The following is an 18,358-nucleotide window of genomic DNA, read 5'->3' as shown; positions in this document are numbered from 1 at the left end:
GAAGAGATGAGTTGGGATGTCTCTAAATGGTCTTGGCAAGCCTCTATTTATAGTTGGCAAAGATTTGAATTTGAATTTGTGTGCTTGGAGCGTTTATTGGGAAGCCAAGGAGTAGAGACAAAGTGTAGGCGCCGCTGCCTTCTTTTTCCAGCACTGAGCAGCTTTTGTGGAAAAAACAGATCTTCCAATCTAACCGTTGGATTGATCTGAAATTTAAACTGAAGCTTTAAAACATCTGGATATTCAATATGAACGGTGGAGATTTGATTCTAACGAGTCAAACATTTCCAGTAAATCTCGAAAGTCGCAAAATCACGTTCTCGCTTTTGATCTGAGCATTACTTTTCAAAAATTCGAATCTCACAATCCATCCGTTGGATTGGCCTGAAATTAACACACAATCTTTGTAACATCCTGATATTGATCGTGATTGGTGGAGATTGGATTTGGATGCCTCCATCGATTCCAGTAGTCTTCTGAATCCGATACTTCAGCAGTTAGCTCCTTGCAGAAATAGCTACTGTTCAACATATTTGCAAAAATCATAACTCCATATCCAGCCGTTGGATTGATTTGAAATTTGGATACAAACTTTAAAACATCATAGAAATCCATGTGATTAGTGAAGATCGGATTTTAATAACCGAAGCATTCCCAGTTATTTTCTGAAGTTGAGTCTTCATAGTTCATTCCTTGCAGAAGTAAGTACTGTGCAGCTTTGTTAAAAAAACTCATATCTCCATATCCAGCCGTTGGATTGCTATGAAATTTGGAGAGAAGCTTGAGAACATCCTGATCTTGATTTTCATTGTTGGAGATCTGATTTGGATGACCGGAAAGTGCCCGGTGAATTTTGAAAGTTTCTGCTTTATAATATTGGCTTGTCCTTGTCCATTTCTTTTACAACTTCAAAGTAACTTCCAAGAATTTGATTGTTAATATGATCTAATCTGCAAAGTCTCACTTTAAATGGTTAGTAACAATTAACCAAGTTTTGTAATCATCAAAACATAATAATATGAGATTTGTTAATGCATTAAAAACATTAATCTAATAACACGAGATTTGTATGCGTTTAAGGCGTAACATCATGTAATTCAAATAATTCTTAAATAATAAAGCATGCTCTCATGGTATTTAAATAATCAAATAAATAACACAATCACATGCGAGGAGCCAATAGACACGGACTCGATATACCCGCTCACTTCAAGTTCAACCAAGAACTTATCGCTCTGATACCACTTAATGTGAGACATCGGTTCTAGACATCTAATCTCGGGTTAAAAAATAACTAATCATACAAGATCCAAGATTAAAAGAATTGAAAAAAAAATCAGGTGAATGTGTCTCGCTCGATCGGTAAAACTCAACCGATCGAGCAGGCAAGGTTCTACCCTGCTTTTGTCCGCCTCAAGACCAGCTCCGCTCGATTGGTACAATTCAACCGATCGATGGGGCAAAGTTTTTGCAAAATATAAATTCAGCTACAACTCCCTCGCTCGATCGGTCAAACTATACCGATCGAGCGATGGCAGCTCTGAACAAAAATTCCAGAAATAAACTTACCAACTCAACTTCAATAAACATTCAATACATAGCGAGGTGCATATTACATAAAACAACAACACTCAATAAACAATATTCAAATATTATAAACTACAAACATCAACCAAGTTTGAGTTCTAAACATGCTTCAAAACATAAACTAGATTGGCATGCTGATTCAACTTCTAAACCGAGTCTCACTTCTATTCCTTTATCTCGATGCTAACCAAGTCTTCTTTGACTCGATCCTTCCCCACCTATTGCCAAGTACACATAAAAAACAAAGCAACAACCGGATAACTCTGATGAGAATAATATTCCCAATAAAAGCAACATGACATGCAATAACAAGTAATATATCAATAACATGTTATAAAGACAACATATTTAATATTAATACAAATGTAATGCATGTCTTTAAAACAGGGATATCAACTATGATAATCAAGGAATTGCTGCTATTCTTTTGGGATCCTGAGGATGAGATCACGTAAAAACTCACCAACTCTCCCGATCGAGGTGGTGCCACGTATCTCTATACCCTAGACTTTGGTGCGACTACAAAGATTATGCTGACACTAGGTAGAATTCTACAACCTAGGTCACTCGCAATATAGCCCCCAAAACGTCTAAACAAAAAAGATCGTTCTGCCCACTGAAAGCAAAGATTTAGGCTCAATATTAATGCATATAGAAATACCAAATATTGAGGCCTCGATTCTAATCATATAATCTTAGTATAACGCAATCAAATAATATGAATTAAAGAATAAGAAAAAAATTAGAACGGTGCTCTCTCGATCGGTAAAATATTACCGATCGAGCGGGCCATCTACTCAAAGTCTCTGCCGAGACTTAACAAATGCCCCCGCTCGATCGCTAAAATCTTATCGATCGAGCGGACACAAATTCCCGAACTTACTGCCTCAGCTCAGGGGGTGCTCGCTCGATCGGTAATATTCAACCGATCGAGCGAGACTGCTCTATACCAAAAATTCTGGTGTTCTTACAAAAAAAAAAACTCAATATCCAACTCAACGAATTCAACAAAAACATAATAATTTCATTCAACAAGATACAAAAGTATACAAGTCTAGAGTTATACAATTCCTCCAAATAGACCATGCATCAGTTATACAAAATTGGTACCAAGAGCATGCTGAAAACTCCCCCAAAATCTTGAGGTGAAACGAGGATCTCTGTCGCTCACAATACTCAGTGGAATACCATGCAAACAGACAATTTCTTGCACATATAGCCGTGCCATCCTGTCGAAGGTAAAATCCCGATTATATGGTAAGAAATGCGCGGATTTCGACAATCGATCAACAACAACCCAAATCGCGTCGCAATTCCTGGAAGACATAGGCAAGTGGGTGACAAAGTCCATCGTCACATGCTCCCACTTCCACTCAGGAATATCGAGATTGTTGTTGGAGAACGCGGCGATCAGATCAATCAGAATTGATACCCGATGCAGCGGAAGTTTAAAATTTTATATGGAACGATTCCATAATGGGTATCAAAACTTTTACGATTAAATTGTGTGTGTAAAAATTAAATAACAATTATAAATTTTTACCTCCAATCTTGAATCGAGATTATGGACACCAACAGATTGCTCTGCTCTTGTTGTATATCCCTGGAACTGATGGACGAACTGTTCTTCAATCAGGTCCACGAACGGATATTTAATCCCTCTGATAGATTGCACTAGAAAATCTATCAGAAGTTTCTACGAAGAGAATTAACGAATTTGATCCGTTAAACCAGACTGTAATTCAAAATTCACAGGCTGGATTTTCCTGAGCAGAGGGGAGGGGGGCGGCCACTGTTAGAGAAAAATACTAGGGTTTTCGAAAATTTGTGACCTGTTGTGTATAATTTCTGTACTGCAATAACTTATTTATAATGCAGGCCGCTAACAGCTTAGGGCCCATTAGTCATAAGTTCAAGCCCGACAAGCAAAGCCCGCATGTTCAGAAATTAATATAAAATTCATCGTGACTCTGATTGATAAACCGATTTCACCAATGTGCACAAAAACCATTTCTGCACCTTTTAAAGTCAAGATAAATTTTTCTGAATTCGAATTCAGTGATTTCCAAAAATGCCCATCCCTATGTCATTTTAGGAAATCTTACTCCTCTACTCTTAAATAAGAAGTCCAACTTCTTTGTTCATTAAATTTAACTCTTTAAATTTAACTATCTCAACGGGGATTAAAAATCCATTACTCTGTGTGACCCTCAATGGTTCACGGATACAGCTAGCCGTGGGCTCACAACTCCTTGTGACTCGGAACAACAATTTCCGACTTGCCCATCGAATCATGGTAAGAGCGCCTAGCAACATCGCCCCATGATTCCCTAGGTATCACTAATAGTGCCTGCAAGAACCAATAGATTTTTGTTAGCGTACAGTACGGTCCCTTCATCCATATATCCCGATCGAATCAACAACCATTGGTAAATCGAGAGTCGTTCGAGATTCGATAACTATGCAATACATCTTGAAGATCAAATAGTGACATCGCATGTGCTACTAAGAAACCATTTCTTAAATCACATCACGTACTCTGGCCAGAGATTCGTCACACTAATATCTCCTCAGATCGCATAGGATATCCACACTCACAAGTATGTGGTGAATCCTTGACAACAAAGCATCGACTCCTATATGTGTTGTAACTGTACCCAATACCGACACCTGATGACCCCAATAGAGTCGATAAACGAGTCAAAGCACACTACTAGCATATAGAGTCTCAATGATGTTTCAAGTAGTAAGGACTAATGGTGTACAATCAAAACCGCGGACTTTATCCACTCGATAAGTGATAACCACTTGGAAAGTCCGGATAGGGTAGTTCGATCATTCATCATATGAATATCCATTTGCATGCTTCGAACATCTCTATGTTCCCTACCAATGAAACGTGGTACTCTGCATCGCAAATGCTACTCTCAAACTCGAGCGATCCTTATCCTTATTATCGGACGGCTCAATCGACTAGGAACAGTTTAGAATATACAGTGACTATAAAATGTGTTTCATGATAGACATCCCTATGTTCTACCACATCTTACATACACTATAGTATATTCAAGGTCTTTATCAAAACAACAATAGTATATCACAATATAACAATATGAAGAAAGATAAAGTCATTGTCATTAATAAAAGTGTAAATTATATTAAACAAAAGATTGTTTATACAAAGAGTCATCAAAGCTTAGCCACAAGTTGGCTCACCGGGCACCAACTCTTTCAATCTCCCACTTGCCCTATAGCCAACTAGTCATACTACGTAGACCCATTGCTTCGCGATGTTTGTCAAATAATGGTCCTGGCAAGGGCTTAGTAAGTGGATCAGCGATATTGTCTGCAGAGGCCACTCTTTTGATAGTGATGTCTCCTCTTTTCACAATCTCCCGGATGATGTGGTATTTCCTCAGTACGTGTTTGGATCTTTGATGAGACCTTGGTTCCTTTGCCTAAGCAACGGCACCCGTGTTTTCACAGTACACCGGGACTGGACCAACAACTTCCGGAATAACGCCCAACTCTTGGACGAAATTCCTCATCCAAACGGCCTCTTTAGCAGCAGCTGATGCTGCAATGTATTCTGCCTCAGTGGTGGAATCTGCTGTGGTGTCCTGCTTGGAACTCTTCCAAGAGACAGCACCGTCATTGAGCATGAACACAAATTCAGAGGTTGACTTCGAGTCATCCACGTCACTTTGGAAGCTAGAGTCGGTATAGCCTTCCAATTTTAGTTCTCTTCCTCCATATACCATGAACATATTCTTAGTCCTTCGTAAGTACTTAAGAATGTCCTTCACGGCTTTTCAATGCATTTGACCGGGATTAGCTTGATATCTGCTCGTGACACTCAGAGCAAATGCTACATCCGGTCTGGTAGATATCATCCCATACATGATACTACCTATGGCTGACGCATATGGTACATGTGTCATTTTCTCTATCTCTTCATCAGTCTTGGGACACATAGACTTGGATAGAGAAACTCCATGACACATGGGTAGATATCCTCTCTTGGACCCATCCATTGAAAACCGTTTCAATATGGTGTCGATGTAGGTTGATTGAGTGAGTCCTATCATTCTCTTATATCTATCACTATAGATCTATATCCCTAGAATATAGGATGCCTCACCCAAATCCTTCATCGAGAATCTACCTGATAACCATATCTTTGTTGACTGCAACATCCCTACGTCATTCCCAATGAGTAGGATGTCATCAACATAAAGTACTAAGAATGTCACAGCATCCTTAACTAATTTCTTGTACATGCATGGTTCCTTCGGGTTCTTGATGAAACCAAAATCCTTTATTGTTTCATCAAATTTCTGGTTCCAACTTTTTGATGCTTGTTTTAGACCATAGATTGATCTCTGAAGCTTGCATACCTTATGCTCGCTTCCCATGGATGTGTATCCCTCAGGCTGCGTCATATAGATTTCTTCCTTAATGTCTCCATTAAGAAAAGCAGTCTTCACATCCATTTGCCATATCTCATAGTCATACCAAGCAGCTATGGAAATAAGGATTCTTATGGACTTGAACATTGCAACTGGTGAAAAGGTTTTATCATAGTCAACTCCTTGTCTTTGAGTATAACCTTTCGCCACCAATCGCGCCTTGTAGGTCAATACCTTACCATCAGGCCCAAGCTTTCTCTTGTAGATCCATTTACACCCTATTGGAACAATTCCATCAGGAGAATCTACTAAAGACCATACTTGGTTTGTATGCATCGAATCTATTTCCGACTACATAGCTTCAAGCCATAAATTTGAATCCGCATCAGAAATTGATTCCTTGAAGTTTCTTGGATCACATCCAACATCGGGTTCATCTTGATCCCCTTCAAGAAGAAGACCATATCGAATAGGAGGTCTAGAAGTCCTCTCGGATCTTCTAGGTATAGGCGTGTCCATCAATGGTTCCTGAGGTGTAGGATCATTATTTTGTATTTCGGGTTCTTCTCAAATTTCTTCGAGTTCCATCATCTTGCCTTTCTTATCCGATAAGAACTCCTTCTCCAAGAAGGTGGCATTCCTCGAAACAAACACCTTTGTTTCAGCAGGATGATAGAAATAATATCCGATTGAATTCTTCGGATACCCAACAAAATAACATAAGGTGGATCGACTATCCAACTTATCTCCCACTGTCTGCTTCACGTAAGCAGGACATCCCCAAATCCTCAAGTACGAATACTTAGGAGCTTTTCCATTCCATAACTCGTATGGTGTTTTGTCCACTGCTTTAGTGTGGACGTTGTTCAACAACAATACCGCCGTTTCAAGCGCGTAGCCCCAAAACGAAGGTGGAAGCTCAGTGAAGCTCATCATGGATCAAACCATGTCCAACAAAGTTCGATTACGACGCTCCGATACACCATTCAGCTGTGGTGTCATAGGAGGAGTCCACTGAGAGAGAATCCCATTCTCTTTTAGATAGTCCAAAAACTCGGTACTTAAGTATTCTCTACCTCGATCCGATCGAAGTGCTTTAATACTTTTACCTAACTTGTTTTCTACTTTAGTCTTGAATTCTTTGAACTTTTCAAATGCTTCAGACTTATATTTTATTAAATATAAATATCTATACCTTGAATAATCATCAGTAAAGGTAATGAAGTAGGTGTGGCCATATTGAGTACCAATTCTAAATGGACCACAAACGTCTGTATGGATCAAATCCAACAGATTTTGACTACGCTCAGGTTTCTCATTAATAGGAGATTTAGTCATTTTTCCTTTCAGGCAGGATTCACAAGTAGGTAGAGAGTTAATATCAGACATATCAAACATGCCCTCTCCCACTAGCTTGTTCATCCTCCTTGAGGAAATATGACCTAGCCTAGCATGCCAAATGTTTGCCGGGTTTTGACTATCGATTTTCTTTTTGTTTGTTGTTGCCGGTTTATCAACATAATTTATTAGAACATCTTTTAGTTTTAAGTTATATAGATCATTTTCAAGTTGTCCATTTCCAATCAAACATTCATTCTTGTAAATATTGCAAATCTCATTCACAAAATTGCAAGAATAACCATCTCTATCAAGCATAGAAACAGAAATAATGTTTTTAATCAAATCTGGAACAAATAAAACATCTCTCAAAAGTAACTTAAAACCGTTCTGCAAAATTAAATAAATATCTCTCACAGCTTTAGCTTCAACTCTGGAACCATTTCCGAGCCTCAGCTGGGTCTCACCCATTCTAAGCCTGCGACTTCTTGTCATCACCTGCAAATCATTGCAAATGTGAGATCCACATCCGGTATCCAATACCCAAGAAGTAGTATTAAGTGAAACATTTATTTCAATATAGAACATACCCTTCGCAGTTCGCAACTGCTCTAGATATTCCTTGCAGTTACGCTTCCAATGACCGGGCTTCTTGCAGTGATGGCAAACATCCTTGGATTTTTCCATGTTTGAAGCCTTTGTCTTGTACTTCTTCTCGGATTCGATTTTCTTGGGTGGGGCAGAACGTTTCTTACCCTTTGTACTTGGCCCCTTCTTAGCAGAAGAAGAGGAGCCCACCAAGAAAGCCGGTTTATCCTTCTTTAAAGTGGATTCATATGTCACAAGCATATTGACCATCTCTTCAAGGGAGGCCTCTATCTTGTTCATATTGAAATTCACCACAAATCCGTCAAACGAAGAAGGAAGAGATAGAAGTAGTAAGTCCACGTTGAGTTCATGCTCCAACACCAAATCAAGCGTTACCAACTTCTGTATGAGCCAAATCACTCGTACCCCATGATCACGGACCGAAGTCCCTTCACGCATGCGACACGTCATTAGCTCCTTTACAGTAGCGAACCTTTCAGCTCTCGATTGAGCCCCAAAAAGTTCCTTGAGTTGTACGTGAATGTCAGCAGCATTCACGGTGTACTCAAATCGCCTCTAGAGTTCATCAGACATCGAGGCTTGCATATAACATTTGGCCTTGATATCATAATCCCACCATGTATCAAGTTTGGCTAACTCTTCCGGACTTATGTCAGCTGGTGCTTCCTTCGGAGGAGATTTTTCTAACACGTAGAGCATCTTCTCCGAAGTCAAGACAATCTTCAACTTACGGAACCATTCCGTATAGTTTGCGCCAGTCAATTTATTTTGTTCGAGGATCGAGAAAAGTGGATTACGCAAATTCATCTTTATGAAATACTGAAAAGAAACATACAAATATCAGTGATTGTTTAATTAATTTACTAAGACATAAAATAGGCAAAATTTATTTTATGAATCTCACTCCCACTATTTTAACGATTTCACTACCCTCTAGTGAAAACGGGAAACTGTTTTCCTTAGTGAGAACATGGAGTCCAATTGACAAACTATGGTCCCGAATAATATCAGCCAACCATAATTTTCAAAAGGTAGAGCCCAATTGCTTCCAACCTTCACGTTTTTACCTCATGTCCAATAAGGGCCCAATAATATGACGTCGTTTATTGTGACATGTCAAGATGACCCATCAATATTAAGTTGTGATGGACGGTCGCCATGTGGATCCCCCAATAATATGAGCCGATCCCATGGGAGTTCCACCCAACTTACAACATGTGTCGATCCAATGTACAGCTTTCCGACGAACGGGCCCCCCCAATAATATGAGCCGGACCGTATCCGCGGGTAGCATCTCATACATTGATCGTTGATGGAAGGTAGGAACATTTAAACAATTTTAAATTTACTTTATTTATCTTGATATCAATTTTAAATCATATTTAAAATGAGGGATTTTATTTTTGAAAATTTGTCTCATCATTTTAAAATTTTGTATGTTTGCCGGATTCACACAATTTTGTCTAAAACATGCATACAACAATAATATCACATATTATATAGGATGATCGATTCCATTTCTAATCGACCCGTGGTTGCCAATCACGAGTCTTAGTCCAATCCTAGGTAATATGCAGTATGCAATGCAATCCTATTACATTGAGCTTCCAATTTACATTTCTTCTGTCTTTATTGTCTGCTGGGCCCACCTCTATCTTCAAATCTTCATCTCCCACTAAATCTAATGTATTTACAATAAATAACAATGACAAGTAGGGGATACATTTTTAAGAGGTGGGAACGGGCCATAAACCAAGCCCACTTTTATTACATATGACAATTCATATTGGGCCATAAACCAGGCCCATTAATAAATCCAACAACAATAAAACAAATGTAAATTCCTAACATACACCTACAAAATTGGTCATGGCAATCGATCATCCTTATCCAATAACATTTAATTCAAAATTAATTTATTGGATAACATGCAATGGAAATTTAAATTTAAAAGGATAAAATCATATTCCATATATAAAATCTTATTTTACATACAAAATCATATTTTATCTTTTTATCAAATAAAATCATATTTTATCTATAAAATCCAATTTTATACATAAAATAATATTTCACTCAATATATCCGTAAGATCATATCTTATCATCAATTTTACCAAAAATAATTAATTTCATAAAATCTGATTTAACGGATAAAATATATAAATTTTCCAAAAATTCAAATTTATCCAAAAATCAATTTTAAAATTTTCGGACTCGAACAATTCGATCCGACGCCTCGTGGACTAATCAAAAACAATTTTTGATTGGACCAAAAATAGAATTTTAACATATTAAAATTTAATTTTAAAATTAAAAAATTAATTTTTCGCGGGCCGCCCGGGACACTCCCGGGCTGCCCGCGCCCCAAAGGGCTCGGGCCGGGCAGCCCGGCTGCCCCTAGGGCAGCGACGATCGCTGCCCTGGGCATTGCCGTGCGCTGCCCTGGGCAGCGATCACATCACTGCCCATGGGCAGCGCCCAGCGCTGCGCGGCGCTGCGCCGTGCGCTGCCCGGGGCAGCGACCATCACTGCCCCCCGGGGCAGCGACCATCATTGCCCCCCCGGGCAGCGATCCAATCACTGCCCGGGTTTTGCCCAAAAATTTTTTTTTTTTAATTTTAAAAATTTATTTTGTTTCAAAAAACCGAGGCTTAAAATTTTTTTTGTACAATCGATTAATTTAATCGCTTGATCTGAGCAACCTGGCTCTGATACCACTGTTGGAGAACGCGGCGATCAGATCAATCAGAATTGATCCCCGGTTCAGCGGAAGTTTAAAATTTTATATGGAACGATTCCATAATGGGTATCAAAACTTTTACGATTAAATTGTGTGTGTAAAAATTAAATAACAATTATAAATTTTTACCTCCAATCTCGAATCGAGATTATGGACACCAACAGATTGCTCTGCTCTTGTTGTATATCCCTGGAACTGATGGACGAACTGTTCTTCAATCAGGTCCACGAACGGATATTTAATCCCTCTGATAGATTGCACTAGAAAATCTATCAAAAATTTCTACGAAGAGAATTAACGAATTTGATCCGTTAAACCAGACTGTAATTCAAAATTCACAGGCTGGATTTTCCTGAGCAGAGGGGAGGAGGGCGACCACTGTTAGAGAAAAATACTAGGGTTTTCGAAAATTTGTGACCTGTTGTGTGTAATTTCTGTACTGCAATAACTTATTTATAATGCAGGCCGCTAACAGCTTAGGGCCCATTAGTCATAAGTTCAAGCCCGACAAGCAAAACCCGCATGTTCAAAAATTAATATAAAATTCATCGTGACTCTGATTGATAAACCGATTTCACCAATGTGCACAGAAACCATTTCTGCACCTTTTAAAGTCAAGATAAATTTTTCCGAATCCGAATTCAGTGGTTTTCAAAATTGCCCATCCCTATGTCATTTTAGGAAATCTTACTCATCTACTCTTAAATAAGAAGTCCAACTTCTTTGTTCATTAAATTTAACTCTTTAAATTTAACTATCTCAACGGGGATTAAAAATCCATTACTCTGTGTGACCCTCAATGGTTCAGGGATACAGCTAGCCGTGGGCTCACAACTCCTTGTGACTCGGAACAACAATTTCCGACTTGCCCATCGAATCATGGTAAGAGCGCCTAGCAACATCGCCCCATGATTCCCTAGGTATCACTGATAGTGTCTGCAAGAACCAATAGATTTTGGTTAGCGTACAGTACGGTCCCTTCATCCATATATCCCGATCGAATCAACAACCATTGGTAAATCGAGAGTCGTTTGAGATTCGATAACTATGCAATACATCTTGATGATCAAATAGTGACATCGCATGTGCTACTAAGAAACCATTTCTTAAATCACATCATGTACTCTGGCCAGAGATTCGTCACACTAATATCTCCTCAGATCGCATAGGATATCCACACTCGCAAGTATGTGGTGAATCCTTGACAACAAAGCATCGACTCCTATATGTGTTGTAACTGTACCCAATCCCGACACCTGATGACCCCAATAGAGTCGGTAAATGAGTCAAAGCACAGTACTAGCATATAGAGTCTCAATGATGTTTCAAGTAGTAAGGACTAATGGTGTACAACCAAAACCGCGGACTTTATCCACTCGATAAGTGATAACCACTTGGAAAGTCCGGATAGGGTAGTTCGATCATTCATCATATGAATATCCATTTGCATGCTTCGAACATCTCTATGTTCCCTACCAATGAAACTTGGTACTCTGCATCGCAAATGCTACTCTCAAACTCGAGCGATCCTTATCCTTATTATCGGACGGCTCAATCGACTAGGAACAGTTTAGAATATACAGTGACTATAAAATGTGTTTCATGATAGACATCCCCATGTTCTACCACATCTTACATACACTACAGTATATTCAAGGTCTTTATCAAAACAACAATAGTATATCACAATATAACAATATGAAGAAAGATAAAGTCATTGTCATTAATAAAAGTGTAAATTATATTAAACAAAAGATTGTTTATACAAAGAGTCATCAAAGCCCTTAGCCACAAGTTGGCTCACCGGGCACCCACTCTTTCAATTGTGAAGTAGACCTCCGGGTCGACGATACTCTGCCTTGACCTGTTGACACACAAGGCATTGGGACACGAACTGATAAACGTTGCGCTTCATTCCTTTCCACCAAAATCGAGTACGTAGATCCTTGTACATCTTCATGCTGCCAGGATGTACTGAGAACCTACTATGATGAGCTTGCGATAAGATCTCGTCTCTAAGTGTGGAATCGTCAGGCACAACCACACGGCCAGAAAGACACAACAAACCATCCGCCTAAAAATGGAAACCAGCTGAATTCTCACCCTCAGTGAATCGGTCTAATCTCTGCATCTTGGGATCAATACCCTGTGCCTTACGAATACGTCTATACAAGGCTGTCTTGGCAAGCACAGACGCAACACGAACTCCCTGTTGTTCCTTCTTATGAAGGAAAGTGAAACCCAAGGAACAACACTCTTCGACCATTCGTGACACTGCACTGGTACGAAGGGAACTCAAATAAATCTTGCGACTAAGCGCATCAGCAACCGGATTAGAAGATCCTAGATGGTAATTGATTTTGCAATCATAGTCCTTCAGCAAGTCCATCCAACGATGCTGTCGCATGTTCAACTCTGCCTGAGTGAACAGGTACTTCAAACTCTTATGATCAGTAAAAATTTGGAATCGTTCACCGTACAAATAATGACGCCATATCTTCAGAGCAAAGACAATGGCTGCAAGCTCTAGATCATGTACGGGATAATTCCCCTCGTGAGTCTTTAGTTTACTGGAGGCATAGGCAATCACATGCCCATTTTGAGTCAACACACACCCCAAACCCTGAAGAGAAGTATCGGTGTGGACTACGAAACCACCAGATCCAGTCGGCAAAGATAGTACTGGAGCAGTCGTCAATCGATGTCTCAACTCACGAAAACTGTCTTCGCATGCGAAAGACCACTCAAAAGAAACATCCTTTCGCATCAACTGTGTTAAAGGCCTGTCTATCTGAGAGAAATTCTCCACGAATCGACGGTAGTATCCAGACAAACCCAAGAAACTACGAATCTCAGATGCTGTCATCGGGCGCGACCAATTAAGAATAGCCTTTGTCTTGCTAGGATCCACTGATACTCCATCTCTAGAAATGACATGACCAAGGAACACAACTCGGTCAATCCAGAAGTCACACTTGCTGAGCTTAGCATACAACTGATGCTCTCGCAAGGTCTGTAAAATAGTACGAAGATGAAAGGCATGCTCATCCATGCTACGAGAATACACAAGGATGTCACCGATGAACACTACAACGAACTTATCCAAGAGCTCTCGGAAAACCCTGTTCATCAAATCCATGAAAATAGCTGGAGCATTCTTCAGACCAAATGGCATCACTAAGAACTCATAGTGCCCATATCGAGTATGAAATGCTGTCTTCGAAACATCCTCGTCTCTAACTTGCAACTGATGATACCCAGAACGCAAGCCGATCTTGGAATAGACAGAAGTACCCTGCAATTGATCAAACAGGTCGTCAATCCACGGGAGAGGATACTTGTTCTTTACTGTCACTTTTTTCAACTGACGATAGTCAATGCACAAACGCATCGAACCATCCTTCTTCTTGACGAATAGAACCGGGGCTTCCCAAGGTGAAACACTGGGTTGAATGTAGCCCTTATCAAGAAGATCCTGCAACTGCTGCTGCAACTCTCGCATCTCAGATGGAGCTAATCGGTACGGTGCTCGGGAAATCGGTGTTGTCCCTGGCAACAAGTCAATGCCAAACTCGATCTCTCGCACAGGTGGTAACCCTGGAATCTCGTCAGGAAACACATCCGGGAACTCACTGACTACTGGTATCTCCTCCATGTCCGGACCCTCTAAGGATGCATCAATCGCATAGATCAGGTAGCCTTCCCCCCCCCCCCCCTCCCAGACTCTAAAGCACGTCGGGCTTTCAGAGCAGAAACCACTGGCATCGGGGGTCGCGCTCCCTCACCATAGAAATACCAAGCATCCTCAGCCTCGGGGCAAAACTGGACAAATCTCTGGTAGCAATCCACTACCGCTCGATATGAAGTCAGAAGATCAATCCCGATGATACCATCAAAGTCATCCATAGCTAAAACCATCAGGTTAGCGCTCTGTCCCTCAAATCCCAAAATACAACCCAAAACAAGACGCTTAGCTAAGACTTCCTGACCCATCGGAGTCGAAACCGCTAACAAGACGTCTAAGGAAACAAAAGGTAATCTATGCTTATTAACAAACCGAGCTGATATGAATGAATGCGAAGCACCGGTATCGATCAAAAGATAAGCAGGAAAACCGCACAAACTAAAAGTACCTGCAATCATGTTCTCACTGTCTGCCTGAGCCTGCTCCTGTTTCAGCGCAAACACCTGCCCCTGAGCACGCGGGCGCGATGACTGTCCTCTCGAAGAAGACGGAGAATGATGTCGCTGCGATGGCTGCGACTGCTGACGCTGCTGCTGCAAAGGCTGCTGCTGATACTGCGGTGGCTGATAGATAGTGGTCTGAGAACCACCAACACTCCCCGAACCACTCACTGTACCGGTCAAAGTGGGACAATCTCTCTTCATGTGACCCTCCTGGCCGCACTAAAAACAAACACCAGTGATATGAGGACACGGTCCTGGGTGATGCCTCCGTTTGCACTGACGACAACGTCGTGAATCACCAAAACGATGAACACCGCCAGATCCGGAAGAGAAGAAGAAGTACTACCCTATCTCTTAAAAGACTGGGCCCTTGGACCCAAAGAACTAGATGGTCTGGATGCAGAAGATCCGAAAGTCCTGTTTCTCTGCAGACTGTCCTCTGCCTGGTGACAATTGTTCACTAAATTCTCGAAGTTCCTCTCTCTGCCCACGACAACCAACTGATGAATATCAGGGTTAAGGCCCTGAAGAAATAGATCGTGCATCGTCTCTGAGCTACTTGCAATATGGAGACTGAAAGAAAGAAGCTCAAAGAATTTTTGCTGGTACTCATCAATGGTCATAGTACCCTGTCGCAAACTCAGTAACTCGCTCGCCTTCGTCTAACGCAAAGCTAGAGGAAAGTAATGCTTCTCGAAGGAAGACTTAAACTCAGCCCAAGAAGCGGTACCCCTGGCGGCAATAAACGGAGTAGAAGTAGCTCTCCACCACCTCTTCGCATTTCCCTCTAGAACAAAAGCTAGAGTCTCCATCTTCTGGGCTTCAGTACACTGATACTCCCAAAAACAACTCTCCATACGCTCCAACTAGTCCTCAGCAACTGCAGGAGCCTCACCACCTACCAATGTCTTAGGAGCCATCTGAAGAAAATGGTTCATACTAAAACGCCTATGATCCTCATGATGATGTCTATGGTGATGTCTCCTTGGTGGATCACCCCAACGACCACCGCTAGCCTGACTCTCGTAATCATCATCTGCCATCTGTCAATAATAACAGACAACTCTTAAAATCCGCTTTACTAATTCCCAATTGCAATGCGCTCTGATACCAATAAATGTAGCGACCCTACCCGGATACACTAACTAATCAGAGTGATTAGCGCAAGAAACAATAATTAAAGTGTTAAATAGCGGATAATTCTAAAGTACAAAAAATCCAATCGGCAGAATACAACCGACGATAGAAACAGTGTGTAATTCTTTATACAACCAAATCAAAATTAGTGTATCAGAATCCCTAACAAACTACCTCTGCACAGTAGCAACCTCAACCCTGCTGGGAACCACCGGGACCGTCCAGCCTCAGACCTGCCCCTCCACAAGGTACACAATACCCAAACACAGGGGCGTGAGCTAGAATGCTCAATACGGAAGAAATGATATAAATACAAATATGAGCATGCACATGACTTTAAAAATCAGGGTTAAATCACTTTACTCATGGCGCCTGGAATACACAGTATCGGGCAAGAGAGCGACTCCGCGTGGTACTCGTATATTCCCAAGACACGAATCCTCAGAAAGAATCGCCTCGACTGATGGAAACTGTCATGACTCACATCATCCCGATGCAGTCTCCGTAAAAACATGTGCATATGCTAAAAACAGTAAAACATAGCCAATACAGCACATACATCATGCATCACACACATATGTATAAATATCATGTCGGCTATCTCGGTCAGTACTTACGTACCTCTAGCACTGCAGGTCAACTCCTAGCACACCCGTCTAGGTCCAAAGCCTACAGGTCTGCTCTACTGCATCTACACTTGCAAAAGTCCATGCATCACTATAAACGCTCTAAAAGCCTTAACTAAGCTATTTCATACTCTTAAATATTTTTAGAAAGCCAAATTATACCTTCGTCCGTCGTCAGCCCGCTGGTGTAGAATCTCCTCAAAACTTAGGCACACCTCCGCTACGACGTCGGGATCGCTAGGCAACTTCTGGATTCCGAATAGGATGCTTAGAACTCCGTAGATCTAAGTAAGAAGGTTCAAAAACCAGAGGAGATGAGGGAAATTGGTGCACAGAATGAGGGCTGGGACCCCTTATTTATAGACGGCGATCGGAACCTCCGAACCCGGTTCAGACCATCCGAACTCGATCGAAACCTCCGATCGCACCTTCGGAGTGTCCGATCGCTCAATATTACGTCAGCCATGATGTCACCTTGCTGGCGTAAACGATGACGTGTGCCCTGGTCCAGATCGGAGCTTCCGATCTTGCCGACGGAGCTTCCGATCTCGATCGGAGCCTCCGATCTTGGCACGGAGCTTCCGATCCACTTCGGACCGTCCGATTTATCTTGAACTATTTAGGCATAATTTAGTAATTAATTACCTTAATTACCTTGATTAATTACGGGTTACTACAGGAGGCATGTTTATGAATATGATAACGGAGTCAAAAAGTCAAAACCATGTATAAATATCTAATAAACTCCATATTTGCATTTTAATCCCTGAAATTTTGGAAAATTGCAAAATGGTCCCTGATCAATAAAAAGTCAGCTCTCGAATTCTGAAATCACTGATAATCTCAATTAAAGTTAATTAAGATAATTTGGGGCGTTACAATTCTCCCCCTCTAAGAATAAATTTCGTCCTCGAAATCAATAATATCAACTCATAAGAAAGAATACAGAATCAGGAACAGAATTAAGGACTCGCGTCAAATAAACAAGTCTGGAAATATCTGTCTCATGTCAGATTCTGTCTTCCAAGTTGCTTTTTCGACTTCGTGATGACTACACTAAACTTTCACCAAAGGAATCGATTTGGTTCTAAGTTGCTTCTCCTTTCTGTCAAGGATCTGAATCGGTCTCTCAAAGTAGCTCAGAGTTTCATCAAGTTCGGCTTCATCAGGTTGAAGAACATGAGCATGATTCGGATGATACTTTTGCAGCATAGAGACGTGGGAAACGTCGTAAATACCAGATAAAGGAGGAGGATGAGCTAATTTGTAGGCAATATCGCCTAACTTCTCCAGAATCTCGTATGGACCGATGAATCTAGGAGACAACTTTCCTCTCTTTCCAAATCTAACTGTGCCTCTGAAAGGATAAATCTTCAAGAATACTTGGTCTTCCTGATCGAAGCTCAGAGGTCTATGTCTGATATTCGCATAATTCCCCTTTCTGTCCTGAGTAGTCTTCATTCTCAATCGAATATTCTTCACCTGCTCAGCAATGTCATGAATCATATCTGGTCCCAAGTCCTGGAACTCAGACATCTCATCCCGGTACAGAGGAGATCTGCACTTCTTTCCGTACAACTCTTTGAATGGTGCCATACCTATACTCGTCTGGAAGCTGTTGTTGCACAAAAACTCCACAAGAGGCAACAAATCCTGCCAACTAGTGCCAAAATCAAGAACCACTGCTCGTAGCATATCCTCCAAAGTTTGAATCGTCCACTC

Source organism: Henckelia pumila, chromosome 2, assembly GCF_033568475.1.
Source record: "Henckelia pumila isolate YLH828 chromosome 2, ASM3356847v2, whole genome shotgun sequence".
NCBI classification, from domain to species: Eukaryota; Viridiplantae; Streptophyta; class Magnoliopsida; order Lamiales; family Gesneriaceae; genus Henckelia; species Henckelia pumila.
This window is presented reverse-complemented; position numbering follows the sequence as displayed.